Below are 20,013 nucleotides of genomic sequence, written 5' to 3'. Positions count from 1 at the left end.
TGGCCGGGACCCTCGGCGCGCGCCACGATTGGCCGCCGCCTCGGGTTGATTAGCATATGCCCCGGCCCCTTCCTGACACCCCGCCCACGAGGAGGTGGGCGGTGCACGGGCGAGTCACGTGACTCCTATCCTCGGACGGCACCGCCCGCCGTCTCGGGCGACGCTCTGCGAGCCCTTGCGGCTCTTCCTGGAAACTCTCCAGGACCCCAGGCTCTCGCTCGGGTCCTGGCTGCTAGCGCCTCCCAACTTCTCAGCTGCTCCGATGGCCCTTCGCCCGGAGCTCGGGCTCCTGGGTCGGGCCGCCTGAGGTCACTTCTTGGCTCCTCCTGAGGCCCATTCCCCCTTGGAACCCTGGGGCTGAAAGTCTGGGGGGGATAGAGCAGGCTGAGATCCAGAGTTCGTTCACTCTGTGCTTAACTGAGCAATGACCTGATGCCGACACTGTTCTGATCGCTGAGAGGGGCGTGGTGGTCAAGATCCCCAGGACAAAATCCCCTGCATTCGTGGAGTAAATTTTAATAGTTTAGGTGATAAATGTGTAGAAAAAATAAAGCAGGCTAATGAGGGTGAGCAGTGCAGGGGTTGCAATTTGTAAAGACTTACTTATTTGAGAGGGAGCTCAGGGGGGAAGGGCGGAAGGAAAGAGAGTCCCAAGCCCACTCTGAGCTGAGCTTGGCGCCTAAAAGAGGCCTCGATCTGACGACCCTGAGTTCACCACCCTATCAGACTGGGCCGCACAAGCGCCCCGTGGGGGTTGTAATTTTACTTTTAGAATGCTCGGGACGGATTTTTTTGGTCTGTGTTGTTCAGTTTGTTCACTTAATGGTTCATCAGCGTTTGCTCTGTAATAGCCCCAATATTTTTTGAATGAATGAATGTTCAGACCCATTCGGCGAGTGTTTACTGAGCACCTTTTAAAAGTGCGAGGCTAAGGGATTCTGGGAAAACAGTAACCTTCATGGACTCTTATATTTTAGTGGGGACAATAGGCAATAAATAAATAAATTTACACTTTTCTGAGTTGGTCACATCTGAGATGAGACCCGAACCAGCGATGCAAAGAGCCAGGAAACTGCCTTCCAGGGAACGGGAACGGAGAGTGCAAAGACCCTGACGCAGCAGTATCTGACTGCTGGAGCATTAGGATGGCGATTTAGCTGGGGAATAGTGGAGGGCAGAGGTGAGGTGGGGTTAGAGTACTAGGCTTAGGACTGTCCCTTAGAATGTGAGCTCCAGAGGGGGCAGGGACATTTACTGGCGGTTTCACAACTCTACCAGTATCTAGAATAGCGCTTGGCACATAGGCTGCGTTCAGTAGGCATCTGTTGAATGAATAAGTGTGGGAGAGACAGGAATGAGTGAAACTCGTAATTAGCCCAGTCAAATCAGAAGCATGAGGCATTCCAGGTCAGCGATGGTGAAATTTAACTCTTATCACCACTAGAGAGCGCCCCTCCACTCCCCCACGTAATGGAATAAACTTGAAGGCCCCTTCCTCCCCAAAGTCCATGGGATTCCTCAGAGGACTTTTCGGGAGTTTTCATGAAGACTAGGCAAGTTGAAATTTGAAATCTTCCCTCACTGGACTTGTTTCTTGGATGGCCTTTGTACTTATCACTTCTTCTACTTAACCAAGTGTGTTCAAATACCATCTCCAAAGAGAGACTTTCCCTTTCTGTCTAAAGTATCTCCATTTCACATTCTATCACCTCACCCTGTCTTATTTCTTTTGTAGTTCTGATTACCACAGTATCTGAAATCACCTAGTTTATTTATGTATTGACCTGTTTGCCCATGTCCCCGCACCCCAGCCGATGAGCACCCTGAGAGCAAAGTTCCTGTCTTTTTAAATCACTTCTCCAACATCCCATGAGCTCTCATGAGGTTATGCACACCAGAAACTCCCATATGAAGCATGCGCAATGAATAAGATAATGACAATGGGCTTGGGTCTGAGGGATCCTTGCTCACACAAAATTGTGTCCACACAACATTTGGAAACTGATTGGGCCGGAGGGAGGCCAGGTCTGAAAGAGGAAGAAGAGGCTGGAAGCTGGAAGGAGAGATTCGCTGACTTAGAAGAAACAATGGGATCTGGGAGGGGCAGTTCAGCAGGGGGCTTTGGGGGCTGGGAAGAAGCCAAGTTTCCTTTCTCCAACTCCTCCATCATGCCCCTCCCCCCTCTCCTTCTAAATCTCTGGGGTTTGAATCCTGCCATATGCACAGAGCCGAAAAAATAAAAATATTATCCAGACTTGGAGGGGAGGCATCTGGGCAATTCCTGCTTTCGGCCCTAGGTCCTAGAGTCTGGAAGGACCTGTGGTTAGTAACCTTTCCCCACCCTTGTTAGAACCAGCTGGGACTTGAGATGCACCAACTTCATCCCAAACTAACCATTGGAGAGTCAGGTTTGGAACTCCAGCTGCCCATCGGGCAGTGCCTCCAAATACCATGTACAGCTCCCTCTAGTGGCCCGGGAGTGTGCTCTCAGCCTTTGGGGGCTTTATATCCAAAAAAGCCAAATAGAATTTTTTTTTTAAAGATTTTATTTATTCATTTCACAGAGAGAGATACAGAGAGAGAAGGAACACAAGCAGGGGAAGTGGCAGAGGGAGAGGGAGAAGCAGGCTTCCCACTGAGCAGAGAGCCCTATGTGGGGCTCGATCCCAGGACCCTCGGACCATGACCCGAGCCAAAGGCAGAGGCTCTAACCCACTGAGCCACCCAGACAACCTGACAATTGGTTTTACCAATGTTCCCTTGGTCACTCAGCTGCAGTGTGATCGTGGACAAATTGCTTAACCTCTCTGAGCCTCCAATCCTCTCAGCAAAAATGGAGATCGAATACTTACGAACACCTACTCATGGACCCTGAATTTGGACACCTAGTCACTTTGTACAGGCAGATTTTTAAGAGGGATAACTCTGATGTCCAGCTGAAGAGGAACCCTCCTGCCCCTTCTTGTCCAATAAGGCCTTAAAGAATTGTCCACTTTCATTTTGGTTTATTTATTTATTTACTAAGTAGGCTCCGTATCCAATGTGGGGCCTGAACTCACAACCCTGAGATCCAGAGTCATGGGCTCTACCAACTGAGCCAGCCAGACCCCTCTCATTTTAGTTTAAAAGGAGAATACTTTATTGGAACCCGTCATAGTTACTAGCTTCTGTTCACTTCCTTCTCTCATCTGTGCCTCCCCTTCTGAATGCTCTAAGGCTTAAAACCCCTAAATTGGGGGCACCTGGGTGGCTCAGTGGGTTAAGCGTCTGCCTTGGGCTCAGGTCATGATCCCCAGGTCCTGGGATAGAGTCCCACATCAGGGTCCCTGCTCAGCGGGGAGCCTGCTTCTCCCTCTCTCACTCCCCCTGCTTGTGTTCCCTCTCTCTCTCTGTCTCTCTGTCAAATAAATAAAATCTTAAAAGAAGAAGAAGAAGAAGAAGAAGAGGGAGAAGAAGTGGATGTGTCTCTTGATCTAGAGATCATGAGTCCGGGCCCCACATTGGATATAGAGATTACTAAAAACAAACAAACTTAAAAAAAAAAAACAGACCCCAATTTCTGGAGCTCATGCCTCTACAGAAAGTGCTTGTATACCTCTGACAATGGGAAACTTACTGCTTCCAGAAGCCATGCATTTCTGTACCGGTTATTTTTAACAGTTCAAAAGTTTCCCTTGTATAGAGCTGGAGCGGGAATAGGGCCTCGCTGTGACTCCCACTATGTGCCACACAGAATGTGTGAAGTCCCTCTGCTGCCCAGCCCTGCTGCCAGCTCTACAAGATATCTGGAAGGCAGCTCTAGCGAATGGTCCAGAAGAAGGCTTTCGGAATCGAAGAAGTAGGTGAAGGAAGCTGAAAACAAAGTTAAGTAACTATCAGGGGACAGGTTGCACAATTCAGAATTAGGATTTGTGGACTCCGGTGTTGATCTCCAAATAATTCTCTAGGCCTGGAGCCCAGAGACTGTACTGGGGAGTCCCTGCTCTGCCTCCCTGGTCCCCAGTTCCCCGGGCTTGTGGGGCTCACTCTTCTCCCTGGTCAGGAGCTACTGCTGGGTCCGTGTGTTTGTGCCTACGCCTTTTATGGGTAGTGCTTTTTATGTCCCAGCTAAGAAATCATTGCCAACTCCAAGGTCATGAAGATACTCATCTATGTTTTAAAACTTTAAGACATAGGTAAACAAATCTTAAAAACAAAAACCTTTAAGACATAGGTTTTGAAAAAGATGTAGAGATTTTGTTTGTGTTTAGGCATGTGATTCACCTCAAACTGATTTTTTAGAGAATTGACGTTTTCCTATTAAAATGCATGGACAGGGGCGCCTGGGTGGCTCAGTGGGTTAAGCCTCCGCCTTCGGCTCAGGTTATGATCTCAGGGTCCTGGGATCGAGCCCCACATTGGGCCCTCTGCTCGGCGGGGAGCCTGCCTCCCCCTCTCTCTCTGCCTGCCTCTCTGCCTACTTGTGATCTCTCCCTCTGTCAAATAAATAAAAAAAATCTTTAAAAAAATAAAATAAAACGCATGGACAGAGGGGTGCAGGGGTGGCTCAGTGGGTTGAGGGTCCGACTCTTGATTTCAGCTCAGGTCATGATCTCGGGGTCATGAGATAGAGCCCTGCATTGGGCTCTGCGCTCAGCGTGGAGTTTGCTTGTCCCTCCCCCAATGTGCACAGGTGCATGTGAGCCCATGTGTCTCTCAAATAAATAGAGTCTTTAAAAAAAAAAATGCATGGACAGTGTTGTTAAAAACCAAGTGGCTACCCGTGAAGGTCTGTTTCTGGCCCTCCACTTCTATCTCATTGCTCTCTTTGTCTATTCTTACGCCAGTAGGTCCTGTCTTGATTATTCTAGCTTTAAAGTAAGTCTTGAGAGGAGTGTGGGTGACTCAGTCAGGTAAGCATCCCCCTTTTTTTTTTTTTAAGATTTTATTTGAGAGAGAGAGAGAGAGAGAGAGCAAGAGAGATCATAGACGGAAAGGGAGAAACACTCCCCACTGAGCAGAGAGCCCAATGCAGGGCTCGATTCCAGAACCCCAAGGTTATGACCTGAGCCAAAGGCGGCCGCTTAACCAAAGGAGACACCCAGGCACCCCAAGTGTCCCACTCTTGTTCTCCACTCAGGTCTTGATCTCAGGGTTGTAAGTTTCAGCCTTGCATTGGACTTCACACTGGGCATGGAGCCTACTTACAAAGAAAGAAAGAAAGAAAGAAAGAAAGAAAGAAAGAAAGAAAGAAAGAAAGAAAGAAAGAAAGAAAGAAAAGAAAAAGTCTTTCTTTTTTGGACTCCCAGTCTGGAGCTGAGATCAAGAGTGGAATGCTACAGCACCTGGGTGGCTGAGTGAGTTAAGCATCCGACTCTTGGTTTCTGCTCAGGTCATGATCTCAGGATCCTGGGATCCAGTCCCATATTGGACTCCCTGCTCAATGGTGAGTCTGCTTCTCCACCTCTCTCTTCCCTTCCCCACTTCATGTGGATGCACTTTTTCTCTTTCTCTCAAATAAATAGAACTTTTTTAAAAAAAGAAAGAAAAGGAAAAAAGAGTGAGACGCTTACCTGATTAAGCTACCCAGATGTCCCAATGAAATATGTTTTGGGGCGCCTGTGTGGCTCAGTGGGTTAAAGCTTCTGCCTTCAGCTCAGATCATGGTCTCTGGGTTCTGGGGTCGAGCCCCACATCAGGCTCTCTGCCCAGCAGGGAGCCTGCTTCCTTTCCTCTCTGCCTGCCTCACTGCCTACTTGTGATCTCTGTCTGTCAAATAAATAAATAAAATCTTTAAAAAAAAATATGTTTTGAAGTCAAGTAAATTAAGTCTTTCAACTTGGTTCTCCTTTCTCAAAACTGGTATGGCTACATGAAGTGATTTATATCTCTCAATATATTTTGGAGTAAAACGGGATAAATTTTGTAAATTCATACATGATTTGAGATACATCGCATCTCTTAAATGGGCCGGTTGTCAGCAAGATTAAACATCTTGGATGATCTAACATCCTCTGTTAGTAAGACAGGACCAACCAGGCCTCACTCTAGAGACGGAGCCCCTGAGATCAGGCAGGACTGTTATGAGTTGAATTATGACCCTGCAAAAAGATATGTTGCCAAAAAAAAAAAAAAAGGAAGGAAGATAGATAGATAGATAGATAGATAGATAGATAGATGTGTTGCAGTTCTTACTTACAGCACCACAGAATGGGAGCTTACTTGGAGATAGGGTCTTTACAGAGGTAATGAAGTTAAAATGAGGTCCTAATCCAACATGAGTGGGAAATAGAATGGGGTAATTAAGACACACACAGAAGGGGGAAGATGATATGGAGAGATGCAGGGAGAAGATGGCCATCCGTCAGCCAAGGAATGCCTGAGGTTCCCAGAAGCTAGGAGAGAGGCCTGGAACAGAACCTTCTCTAGGGCCTTCAGAGGGAACATGCGCTTCTGACACCTCGATTTCTGATTTCTGGTCCTCAGAACTGGGAGACAACGCACTTCTGTTGTTCTCTGCCACCCGGGAGGCAGCCTTGGTGACAGCAGCCCTAGAACCTAACATCAGTACCCTGAGGTGGGCTCTCGAGTCAGCCAAGGTTGCTGGGTTCTGATGGGTTTGTCAGGGGGAGGCAAATGTGTTCAAGATGTCAACAGAGGTTAGAGCTGGGGACACCTGGATCTGAATCCCAGCTTCTCCAGTGTGTGACTGTGCCACTTTGTGGAAGTAACCCAACCTCTCTGAGTCCCGTCTGTCAAATGGGAATAGCAGTGGATCGTTCCCTGAAAGACCGTCTGCCTGGCAGTGAGCACGGTGCTCCATAAACTGGATGTGCTGTTCACGATGGGAGGGGCCTGTCTCATTGCAAAGCTAATGAATGCATCGGCTAATCTGTGAGTATTGATGAAAGGCGGAACAACAGTGAGAATCCAGCTGGGAAAAACAGACACCGGAGTAGGGGAATCTGTTATCCAAGGAATGGCTTCATAGTCAGTGGGAGAGGAGACGCGTGAAATGCAGCTGCTGTTGAAGATGTCACCGGACGCGGACAGAGAGGGAGAAATACCCTGGCTTCTCCCTTCCTCCCACCCACTCGGCTCCTCTCGCTGCCTCCTGCCGCCCAACCTGTGCAGGAAGCCGGTTGATCCGCAGCAGCTCGCTGGTGTTGGCAAAGCAGAAGGGCAAGGAACGGAGTTGAGGGCAGACAGGCCCAGGCTCAGCCCCAGGGAGTGGGGCTTACGTTTCATCTCCGTGAGCCTGATTCTCCATCTAGAAAGTGCGGATAATGGCAAGGTCTCTGCACAGACTAGTTGAGTGCTTAGAACCCTATGACACGTGTTAACAGTTGAGCCCAGTCCCCGGCTCAACAGGGTAGGGAATACCCTGTAAATGGGAAGGACAAACAGGCTGGCCGTTTTCTGCTCGCAGGATGGAAGAAGGAAAGACGACGGAGGCCTGGGAATAAATTCAAGGTACGGGAACAGTCCCGGTGCTGGGGATATTTTTATCTTGGACACGTGCCCATCTGTCCCCTCTCCATTCTAAGCTGGTGACTCTGTCCGTCTCCTTTTAGAAACCCTGAGTCAGGGCTGACCACACCGAGCTCAGGGGAGTTGGGAGTTTGGTCCCCGCACTCCTTCAAAAGGATTTCAAACCCTCTTGACTTTTAGCTGATGTCTCTGCCTCCAACGGCTGCCAAACCTTCCTGGCCTCCCCCAAACCCGGGGCTGAGCCATCTCCAGGAACGCTCTTTATATAATTAAAAAAGAAAAATAGAACAGCCGATGTTGCCAAACATGTATTTAAAGTGACACCCGGGGTTCAGGGAGTGAAAAATAAAAATGTTTGAGGTTTAGATTAAAAGTCTCCGTGCTCGGCTGTCTCCTGACCCTGGATTTCTCCTCAGCCGGACCGCCTTTAATCCCCTGCCCTGGCTTGTAAAAGCCTTTTAGACTGAAGGCATTTATTTCCCACAGAAGTGTTCCAGCCTAATCATGTAAAAATGCCCAGCATCCCAGGAACAGCCTGTCAAGGGCAATGTGGTTCTGTGAGGCCCCGGGGACAGTGGGGAAGTCGGGGAGTGATGAGTCCGTGCTTTCCTTCACTGTGCCCTTCCCCCATCACATCTAATCCATCAGAAAACCCAGTGGACCATAGCCCTTCACATCTTAAAACCTGAGCTCTCCTGTCCAGGGCATCCCTTTCATCTTTCCTGGGCCCCCACCTTCACAGTCTCAGAAGTCCGCAGTGACCTACTCTGCCTGGTGTCTCTTGATCCTCCCGAAGCCATTCCGTAATGGCAACCAGAAAAATCTTTCTAAAACCAATCTGATCCCGGCCCTTGTTTGGCAGATGAGTTTCCTACGCCTGCTGCAGCAAATTACCACAATTTTCGTGGCTTAAAGACATACAGATTTATTCTCTCACAGTTCTGGAGATCAGAAGCCCAAAGGAGGCCAAGATGACGGTGCTGGCAGGGCTGGTTCCTTCTGGAAGCTCTGTGAGGGGAAACACATTTCCCTGCCTTTTCCAGAGTCTAGTGGCTGCCTGGATTCCTTGGTTTGTGGCCTCTTCCTCCTCCTTCAAAGTACATTTGTCCAGTCTCTTCTGTCGCCACATCTCCTTTGCTCTCTGACCCCTCTGTCCGCCTCTGATCAGGACTCCTGTGTTTACACTGGCTCCATCTGGATCATCTGGGATAATCTCCCCATCTCCAGACCCCAGACTCGATCACATCTGCAAAGCCCCTTCTGCCATATGCAGTAACATAGTCACAAATTCCAGGAATTAGGATGTGGAGGTCGTTGGAAGTTCGTTATTCAGGCTACCATACTGCTTAAAGCCCTCCAATGGCTTTGCATCTGAGTTAAGAGTAAAACCCAAGCTCCTCACCCTTCCTGGGAACGCCTTGTCTGATGTAGCCCCTTCCGCCCGCCCCTTGGCCCACTTACTTCTCACTGTTCTCTCCACAGGCCAACTCCACTCTTGCCACAGTGCTTCTGCACATGCTGTGCCCTCTCCCTAAATTCTCTTCCCCCAGATCTTCATGGGGGTTGGCTGCTTTGTCCCCTTCCCGAACCAGCTCCAGGGTCACCTTCTCAGAGAGTTCTTTGCCTGACTCATCTGTCTCGCCCACTCCTCCCTGCCGTCCTTCATGTCACTTGGGTTCCCTTAACATCACCCGGGTTTACTTATTACCTTTTAAAAAAATATATTTATTTATTTTATAAAAACACTTACTTTTTCACTTATTTACTGTCTTCCTTCCCTATCAGAAAGGGAGCAAATGAGGGGCGGCTGGGTGGCTCAGTTGCGAAGCGACTGCCTTCGGCTCAAGTCATGATCCCAGAGTCCTGGAATTGAGCTCCGCATTGGGCTGCTTCTCCCTCTCCCACTTCCCCTCTTGTGTTCCCTCTCTCTCTCCCTGTGTCTCTGTCAAAAAAAAAAAAAAAAAAAAATCAAATCTTAAAAAAAAAAGTGAACAAATGAAAGGAAAATACTATCTTTCCTTGTTCACTGATACATCCCCAGTGACTGGTAATCTGTAGATCCTTGATAAATGCTTGTTGAATGGATGAATGGATGGATGATGGTCTGGACATCCAATTTGGTCTCTGGGTTTCAGTGCCCAGGATTCAGGTTCAGGGTGGAGGTAGGTCAGACAGGCTGGGTGGGGGGGCGGGGGGCGGGGAGTGTGTTGCAACCGTTTAATGAGTACTTCTGTGTGCCAGGCCCTGTGCCAGTCCTTCCTTCAACATTTATTGAACACCTGCTGTGTGCCAAGCCTGGTGAAAAATTATTTATTCACACATTCCTTATTCAAGTCAAAAAGCATCTACTGAGGGGCGCCTGGGTGGCTCAGTGGGTTGGGCCTCTGCCTTTGCCTCGGGTCATTATCTCCAGGTCCTGGGATCGAGCCCCGAACTGGGATATCTGCTTGGCAGGGAGCCTGCTTCCCCCTCTCTCTGCCTACTTGTGATCTCTCTCTCTGTCAAATAAATAAATAAAATCTTTTAAAAAAAAAGTAGATGAGAATCAGCTTTAAAAAAAAGCATTTACTGGGGCGCCTGGGTGGCTCAGTGGGTTAAAGCCTCTGCCTTCGGCTCAGGTCATGATCTCAGGGTCCTGGGATCGGGCCCCGCATTGGGCTCTTTGCTCAGCAGGGAGGTCTGCTTCCCCCTCTCTCTCTGCTTGCCTCTCTGCCTACTTGTGATCTCTGTCAAATAAACAAAATCTTAAAAAAAAAAAAAAAAGCATTTACTGAGTGTCTATTGAATGCTAGGCAATGTACAGTCATCAAACATCTATTGTATACCAGTTGCCTCAAGTCAGTGCGTGGGTACACAGTCGTTCAATAAATGACAGAATCAATGAATGTCCTCGCAGAGCCGCTACTCTTCCCGCTAAAATGGCCTGTAAATAAATAACTCTAACACACAAAGATAAGGCAATAATGTGGGTGTGTTCAGAGCGCGGAGGGGCCCCTTATCACCTTGTACTGGCAGGTACCTTTCTCAGAGTCTTATCTTCTTCTTACCTGGGAACCAGCTCTTTGAAGGTCAGGTAGACTCGCCCCTCACTCACCTGCGTCCCCATCCGCTGGGCACCTGGGAAGAACGTGGCCGGCAGCGCGGGCTCAGTCGGCGCCTGTTATCTGATGACTGCGGTTGCCCCTACCGGCAGTTGCTCCTTCATTCAGACGCCGGGCGAGAGGGCCACCGCTGGATCCCAACCCTCGGGCTGACGGCCCGGAGCCCGGAGCCTCTCCCAGGCTGCCCACCATCCATTTGGCCCGACTTTTCCAGCTTTAAATGAAGGATTTGGTCCTCCTCCCTTGGTATAGCTCTTTGACTCGACTTCTATGGAACTTAGTCTTTCTTTCTTTTTTAAGATTTTATTTATTTGTCAGAGAGAGAGAACAAGAGAGCAAGCACAAGCAGGGCGAACAGCACACAGAGGCAGAAGCGGGCTCCCCGCTGAGCAAGGAGCAGGATGCGGGACTCGATCCCAGGACCCCAGGATCATGACCGGAGCCGAAGGCAGACGCTTAACCGACTGAGCCAGGCGTCCCCTATGGAATCAATTCTTATAAAAATTCAGGCAAAAAAAAAAAAAATTCAGGCAATGTGTAGAAATTGTTAAAGACGCCATAGCTCACCAGTCAAGAGGCTTTGCCTGATCAGACGCTTTCCTTCCTTCCTTCCCTTCTTTTTTTGTTTTAAATTACACACAACATAAAATTATAATTTTAATTATTTTATTTATTTTGGAGAGGGAGAGAGGGAAGGGAGAGGGCAGAGAGAGAGGGAGAGAGAAGGAATCTCAAGCAGGTTCTACACCCAGCGTGAGCCCGATGCGGGGCTTGATTCCACAACTCCGAGATGGTGACCCAAGCGGAAGTCAACAGTCGGAGGCTTAACCAATTGAGCCACCCAGGTGCCCCCTTATGATTTTAGTTTTTAAGCAGACTGCATGCCAGATGGAGGGATAGAAATGACAACCCTGAGATCAAGAGTTGCACGCTCTAATGACTGAGCCAGTCAGGCCCCTCCCCCGCCCCTTTTTAACTATTTTAAAGTGTATAGTTCTAGGGCATTAAGTACATCACACTGTTAGGCAACCATCAGTACCATCCTCCCCCCCCCCCTTTTTTAAAGAAATCTTTACTCCCAACGTGGGGCTCAATCTCATGACCCCAAGATCATGACCCAAGCAGAAACCAAGAGTCAAATTTTGCTCAACTGACTGAGCCACCCAGGTACCCCTATTGGGGTCTTATATTTAATGATCAGTTTGTTTAGAACAATTACAAATATAACTTTAATAATGTACCAATTATCTTGGTAAGACATGGCAAATAGTGTTTGTCATAGTAAAGCTGAGTCTTTTAAATTATATTTTGGTTACTGTCATGAAAAGTAATAAATAGGGACACCTGGTTGGCTCAGTGGATTAAGCCTCTGCCTTCAGCTCAGGTCATGATCTCAGGGTCCTGGGATCAAGCCCTGCATGGAGCCCTGCATGGGGCTCCCTCTCCTCCCTGCTCCGCACGCCTGCCTGCCTCTCTGCCTACTTGTGATCTCTGTCAAATAAATATCTTTAAAAAAAAGAATATTATGCAGTTCTAAGCTTTAAAAATAGGAAATAAACATACATTAGGTTTAAAAATGATTACACATTATTATCGTGAGCGACGTAAGAAACAAAACTTCACCACTTTTATAGAAGCTTTATTCACAATAGCCAAAAGGTAGAAACGACCCCAATCGGCAGATGAATAGAAAAACAAAATGTGCTCTATACATACTATGGATTATTATTGAGCCTTAAAAAGGAAGGCAATTCTGACCCACACTATACTATGAAAGAACACTGAAGACATTATTCAAAGTGAGAGAGGCCAGACACAAAGGGACAAATATGGTCTTATTCTACTTATTTTTAATCCCTGGAGTAGCATATTCATGGAGACAGAAAATAGGATAGTGGATGCCAGGGGCCAACTGGAGAGGGAATTTGGGGGAGTTGTTTGCTGGTTGTGTGCAGGATTTCTGTCTGTGATTGTTATAGGCTGGATATGTTTTCCCAAAACTCATTATGCTGAAGCCCTAACTCCCAGTGTAATGGTGTTGCAGGTGCAAACATTTGGGAAGTGATTGGGTTTACATTAGATGTCAGGAGGGGCACCTGGGTGGCTCAGTCAGTTAAGCATCTGCCTTTGGCTCTGGTCATGATGCCAGGGGCCTGAGATCAAGCCCCACATAGGGCTCCCAGCTCAGCGGGGAACCTGCTTTTCCTTCTGCCCCTCCCCCTCTTGTCCTCTCTCTCGCTCTCTCTCTTAAAGAAAAAAACCCATTAGAGGACAGGAGAGTGGGACCCTCTTGATGGGATCAGTGCCCTTATAAAACGGACCCTAAATAGCTCCCATTCCTCGTATGAGGTTACAGAGAGGAGATGACCATCTATGAAGAAGAGGGCCCTCCCTGACACCACATCTGCCAGCACCTTGACCTTGAACTTCCCAGTCTCCCGAAGTGTAATAAATGCCTGATGCTGGGGCGCCTGAGTGGCTCAGTCGTTGGGCATCTGCCTTCAGCTCCAGTCATGATCCTGGGGTCCTGTGATCGAGCCCCGCATCAGGCTCCCTGCTCCGCGGGGAGCCTGCTTCTCCCTCTCTCACTCCCTCTGCTGTGTTCCCTCTCTTGCTGTCTCTCTGTGTCAAATAAATAAATAAAATCTTTTAAAAAAAATGCCTGATGCTTAAGCCACCCTGTATATGGATTTTGTTATAGGAGCCCAAGCTGAGACAGATGAGGGAAAGGTTCTAGAGTTGGATGGTGGTGATGGTTGCATAACGAAGTGAATGTGAATGCGCTTAATGCCACTGAACTGTACCCATAAAAATTATCTAAATGGGGGTACCTGGCTGCCTTGGTCGGTAGAGCATGAGACTCTTGATCTCGGGGTTGTGGGTTTGAGCCCCGTACTCGGTGTAGAGATTACTTAAAAATAAAACCTTGGGGCGCCTGGGTGGCTCAGTGGGTTAAAGCCTCTGCCTTCGGCTCAGGTCATGATCTCAGGGTCCTGGGATCGAGCCCCGCATCGGGCTCTCTGCTCAGCGGGGAGCCTGCTTCCACCCCCTCTCTCTGCCTGCCTCTCTGCTTACTTGTGATCTCTCTCTCTGTCAAATAAATAAATAAATTAAAAAAAAAATAAAACCTTTAGGGGCACCTGGGTGGCTTAGCTGGTTAAGCATCTGCCTTCCGTTGGGGTCATGATCCCAGGGTCCTGGGACCACGCCCCTTGTTGTACTCCCTGCTCAGCGGGGAACCTGTTTCTCCCTCTCCCTCCCACTCTGCCTACTGTGCTCTCTCAATCTGTCAAATAAATAAATAAAATCTTTAAAAAAAAAATCTTTAGGGCACCTGGGTGACTCAGTTGGTAAAGCATCCATCCACTTCTTGATTTCAGCTCAGGTCATGATCTCAGGGTGGTGAGACTGAACTCTGCATTGGGCTCTCTGCTGGGCATAGAGCCTGCTTAAGATTCTCTCTCTTCCTCTCCATCTGCCCCACCCTCTGCCTATGTATACATGTTCTCTCTCCCTCTCTAAAATGAATTAAAAAAATCTTTTAAAAATGATTTAAGTGGGGCACCTGGGTGGTTCAGTGGGTTAAAGCCTCTGCCTTCGGCTTGGGTCATGATCCCAGGGCCCTGGGATCGAGCCCCACATCAGGCTCTCTGCTCAGCAGGGAGCCTGCTTCTTCTTCTCTCTCTGCCTGCCTCTCTGCCTGCCTGTGATCTCTGTCAAATAAATAAATAAAATCTTTAAAAATAAATAAATAAATAAATAAATAAAAATGATTTAAGTGACCAATCCTATGCTATATGGATTTGCTGCAATGATAAAAAACCTGCTCATTTCAGCAGTACGTATACTAAAATTGAGACAATTCAGAGATTAGCATGGTCCCTGCGTAAAGATGACATGCTTGGGAGCCTGAGTGGCTCAGTTGGTTGAGCGACTGCCTGCAGCTCAGGTCATGATCCTGGAGTCCCAGGATCGGGTCCCACATCAGGCTCCCTGCTTGGTGGGGAGTCGGCTTCTCCCTCTGACCCTCTCCCCTCTCAAGATCTCTCTCTCTCTCTCAGATAAATACTTTTTTTAAAAAAGATTTTATTTATGGGGCGCCTGGGTGGCTCAGTGGGATGAGCCTCTGCCTTCAGCTCGGGTCATGGTCTCGGGGTCCTGGGATCGAGCCCCGCATTGGGCTCTCTGCTCGGCGGGGAGCCTGACTCCCCCCCACCCACCGCCTGCCTCTCTGCCTACTTGTGATCTCTGTCAAATATATAAATAAAATCTTTTTTTTTTAAAGATTTTATTTATATATTTGACAGAGATCACAAGTAGGCAGAGAGGCAGGCAGAGAGACAGGAGGAAGCAGGCTCCCCACTGAGCAGAGAGCCCAATCTGGGGCTCGATCCCAGGACCCTGGGATCATGACCTGAGCTGAAGCCAGAGGCTTTAACCCACTGAACCACCCAGGTGCCCCAAATAAATAAATGCTTAAAAAAGAAAAAGAAAAGATGACATGCCTGTGAAGTTCCATGTTTCTTTATTTTTTATTTGTAAATTTTTATTATTATTATTTTTGCGTGTGTGAGTAAAACGATAGAAGTTTATTAAGTGAAGATACGGAAGAAGCTCTCAAAGGTGAGAGGGGTCCCGACAGGGTTGCCAGTGAGGGCCTTTAGGGTTGGTTCTTTATAGAAAGCTCACCAGGGAATTTAAATACGGACCACTAGAGACTGGAAGGGCCCTACTACAGGCAAAGTCCCTGAGGTGGGAGAAAGCCATTGAAGAAAAGTCAATGCACAGAAAGCAGAACTGGGTAGGGTTAGGCCAACATTCCCTTCTTTTGAGGAAGGGGGATTAACCAAACTTTGGCCAGAAGCCTGTCACCTGAGACTTAAGCCTGGTGGCCACACTATTCACCTTTAACTGACCAGCAAGTGCCCAGTTTTGCTGTTTCGGAGGAGAGATCATCTAAGGGAGAGACGTCTCCCAGGAAAGAAAAGAGCCCACTTTTACTTACCCTTCGCTGGAAGTGATCCCAGGTTTCTGCACCGAGATGAAGCGGGACAGCTACGTTCATCTCACAGAATCGAAAAATGAATCTCTCAGACAACACAGAGTGAGTAAAGCAACAGAAGTTTATTAAGTGAAGATACAGAAAAGGCTATCAAGAGTGAGAAGGGTCGGGGCGCCTGGGTGGTTCAGTGGGTTAAAGCCTCTGCCTTCGGCTCGGGTCATGATCCCAGGGTCCTGGGATCGAGCCCCACATCTGCCTCTTGGCTCAGCCTGCTTCCTTCTCTCTCTCTCTGCCTGCCTCTCTGCCTGCTTGTGATCTCTGTCTGTCAAATAAATAAATAAAATCTTAAAAAAAATTTTAAAAAAAAAAGAGTGAGAACGGTCCCGACAGGTTGCCCTATTTTTAAATTTTTTTCTTAAGTTTTATTTTTACTTATTTGAGAGAAACCAAGAGAGAGCCCGCATAGCAGCAGAGGGAGAGGGAGAAGCAGGCTTCCTGCAGAGCCGGGCGCCCGATGTGGAGCTGGATCCCAGGATCCTGGGATCATGACCCGAGCTGAAGGCAGACACTTAACCAGGCATCCCAGTACTACGTTAACTTTTCATTCAGACTTTTCTGAAGAACCTGAGGAAAACATATTCTGCAATTTTTACCACTCTCCTATTGACGAACAGTTGGGGTGTTTCCCAATTTTTGAGACTGCATATAATGCAGCGCGGGCTGACATCCTCGCTCATGCCTCCCGGGGCCCTCGTAGCTGTTTTTCTAGAATGGTCCTAGAACTGGAACTGTTGGATCTTAGGTTGCACACTCCTTCTGCTTTACAATATACATGGCCCACTTGATTTCCAAAGTGCCGACTTACTTCCCCAGTTGATTTCTCCCCCGGCCCCTGCCCTCAGCTCATTGTACAGGGGTCACTAGGTCTTCTTTCAGTTCCTTTAGCTCATATGCTCCCCCATCACAAGACCTTTGCATCTGCTATTTTTTCTGCTGAGAACACTTCCCCTACCCTCAGCCTAGCTAAAACCTTTTTTTTTTTTTTTAAGATTTTATTTATTTATTTGACAGAGAGAGAGATCAAGCAGGCAGAGAGGCAGGCAGAGAGAGAGAGAGGAAGAAGCAGGCTCTCTGCTGAGCAGAGAGCCCGATGCAGGACTCGATCCCAGGACCCTGGGATCATGACCTGAGCTGAAGGCAGAGGCTTAATCCACTGAGCCACCCAGGGGCCCCACTAAAACCTCTTCTTTCTGCAGCGCTCAGCTCTTCCCTCCTCAAGCCCAGCCCCGGTCAACCCCATCTTCTCCAGGCCCACATTATATACCCCAGAGCCTTGTGCCCATCTCTGTTGTGATATACTCCTCAGTTGCAATGTTCCATCTATCTGTGCAACGATCACACAAACTCAGTCAACTCTGCTAAGTTTCACCAGGCTGAAAGGAGCAGCCACCATGTTTGTTTTAAGCTTGTTGCCGTATCTCCAGCATCCAACACCGTGCTTGGCACCTAGTAGGCCACGGGCATTATGATTCTAGTAGCTGTTCTATGTTCGTACTCATATTTGAGTCCAGAATGTGATTTTTCGAGCATGTCTCAGCCTATCTACTGCAGGCCAAAATCAGGACAATGTAAACACAATCTCTTTCCTTGAAGAGCTCACGGAGGGAGGTCAATATACATTTATTGAGCCTGCTGGACCTGGACATATGTGAGTGCTTAGCAATGGTTTAATTGACTTGGATGTCACCTCTAGTGTGAGTACTACTATAACTATAATGCTGATCATTGTTTATTGAGCATTTATTATGTGGCAGGCACTCTACTAAATGCTTTACCATTACCATCTTATCCTACCTTCGCATCCTACCCGGGAGGCACTGTGATTACCTCCATTTTACAGGTGAGGAAACAGCTTTAGAAAGTGAAGTCACTTGTTCCAGATCACACAGCTAGTAAATGGAGCCGACAGGATTTCCCAGCCGGAATGTCAACATCCTACCATGATGCTAAATTTCTCCCTCCCCAATTATACCGCTTTCAGTTGGACTCCCGAGACAGAGTACTTAGTCACAGTAATAAATTAGCAATAGCTACCCATGATGGGGTACTTACCGAGGGCCAGTCACTTTATGCCACCCATTCATTTATTCAACAAATATTTACTGAGAATCTCGTGGGCCAAGCTCTAATTGACATGTGTGGGGTTACAGAGGTGGACAAAACAACAAATAAAATCTGTGATAGATGGTGACCAGTGCTACAGAGAAAACGAAAGCAGAAAAGGGAACTACGGCGCCTAATGACTGGGGTTTCTGTGGTCTCATTTCATTCTCCCAAACATCTATTATTTTCCCACCGTAGAAATGATAATGAGATTCACTTGGTGAAGTCACTTACCCACAGCACACAGCTCCCAGGCTGAGAAGTCGGGACTCTGGAAGGAACATTCAACTTTCCTACCCTGTAGGAGCATCCAACTTTCCGGGCAGGCAGGGAAGTTGACCCAGGCGAGCGAGGACTCGCCAAATTACGCTGACCGGTCCTTGCCGTGCCCAGGGCAGACATTAAGCATGATTCGCGGTGGGAGACGCGGTTGCAGAGGTTGATGTCAAGGCGCACGCTGACGAATGGATTCCCGAGTTTGGGAGCAGAAGTCTAAGACATGGGAGGTCATTCTGGGGGTGCCTACCAGCCCCCGCCCCGCCCCCACAGCCCACTCTGTGCCCCGCCCCCTTCCGCTGCTCCGGGTGTCGGGACTCCAGGCCCTTAAGCTGGGAGAGAAAGTAGCAAGTGACCATGATATGTCGCCTCGCCCTGGGGAAGCCCAGCTCACATGCAAATAGCGGCCTCCCAGACGAGGGGGTCCGCGGGGAGCAAGCAGCGTGCGCGTTCTCAGGCCTCAGCTGCGGGCGATGACAGCTGGCTGCCTCGGTTTCTGCCCAGCAGATCTCGTGGACCGAGGATACAGTCTGGAAAAGAGGAGAGAACCTGGGCTTTGGAGCTCGAAAGGTGTCAATTACCACCTCCCCGAGGAACCTCACATTGTTTCACTTTAAGAGGGCCTCTTAGAATCTTTGCAACTTCTTCAAAGAGGTACACTTTAAGATTTAATCAAGCTGAAAATACACTTATTTGGGAGTTTGAGGAATTCATTCCTTGGACAAATTCATTCATTCATTCGAGAGGTTGAGTATTTTATGAGCCAGGCCCTAGGGGCTGAGGATAAGCAGTAAATAAGACCAAGGTCAGTCACCTCAGGGACTTTTCCTTTTTTTTTTTTCTTAAAAAATTATAAATATATATATATATATATATATATATATATATAATCTCTAGGGGCGCCTGGGTGGCTCAGTGAGTTAAAGCCTCTGCCTTCAGCTCGGGTTGTGAGTGATCCCGGGGTCCTGGGATTGAGCCCCGCATTGGGCTCTCTGTTCAGCAGGGAGCCTGCTTCCCTTCCTCTCTCTCTGCCTACCTGTGATCTCTGTCTGCAAAATAAATAAATAAAATCTTGAAAAAAAAAAATCTCTAAACCCAAAGTGGGGCTTGAACTCACGACCCTGAGATTAAGAGTCCCGTGCTCTATGGACTGAGCTAGCCGGTGAAGAGGGGGCTTTCCTACAAAGGCAGCGCTCTGTGTGTATCTGAGCACTACTCAGTAAGCAACTGGTCAATTAATGAAGGATATTTCAAGGAGGGCAAAAGCCACGGATTCCATCTGCAAAGGGTGTTATAATGGCTAGCTAGGAAAAAAGAAAGATCTCAGTACTGTTACTCCTAGATCTCCGGAAGGGTGAGGAATTTGGGGACTAAGTGGGGCACAGTAGGGATGCAGGACTTTCATCAGACAGGCACTTTTCTTTTGTTCTTTTTTTTTTTTTTTAAAGATTTTATTTATTTATTTGACAGACAGATCACAAGTAGGCAGAGAGAGAGAGAGAGAGAGAGAGAGAGAGAAGGAAGCAGGCTCCCTGCAGAGCAGAGAGCCCGATGTGGGGCTCAATCCCAGGACCCTGGGATCATGACCTGAGCTGAAGGCAGAGGCTTTAACCCACTGAGCCACCCAGGTGCCCCTCTTTTCTTTCTTTTTTTTTTTAAAGTAGGCTCCACACCCAGTTTGGGGCTTGAACTTACCACCCTGAGATCAAGAGTCACAGGCTCCACCAACTGAGCCAGCCAGGTATCCTTAAACATGTACTTTTAAAGATTTATTTATTTATTTATTTGTCAGAGAGAGAGAGAGAGAGAGAGAGAGAGAAGCGAGAGTGAGCACAAGCAGACAGAGTGGCAGGCAGAGGGAGAAGCAGGCTCCCTGCCGAGCAAGGAGTCCGATGTGGGACTCGATCCCAGGACGCTGGGATCATGACCTGAGCCGAAGGCAGCTGCTTAACCAACTGAGCCACCCAGGCGTCCCAAACATGTACTTTTAAACGGGGTGCA

The sequence above is a fragment of the Martes martes genome, assembly GCF_963455335.1.
Source record: "Martes martes genome assembly, chromosome: 13".
Lineage (NCBI taxonomy): Eukaryota > Metazoa > Chordata > Mammalia > Carnivora > Mustelidae > Martes > Martes martes.
The sequence above is the reverse complement of the archived record's forward strand: the minus strand, read 5'-3'. Positions refer to the sequence as shown.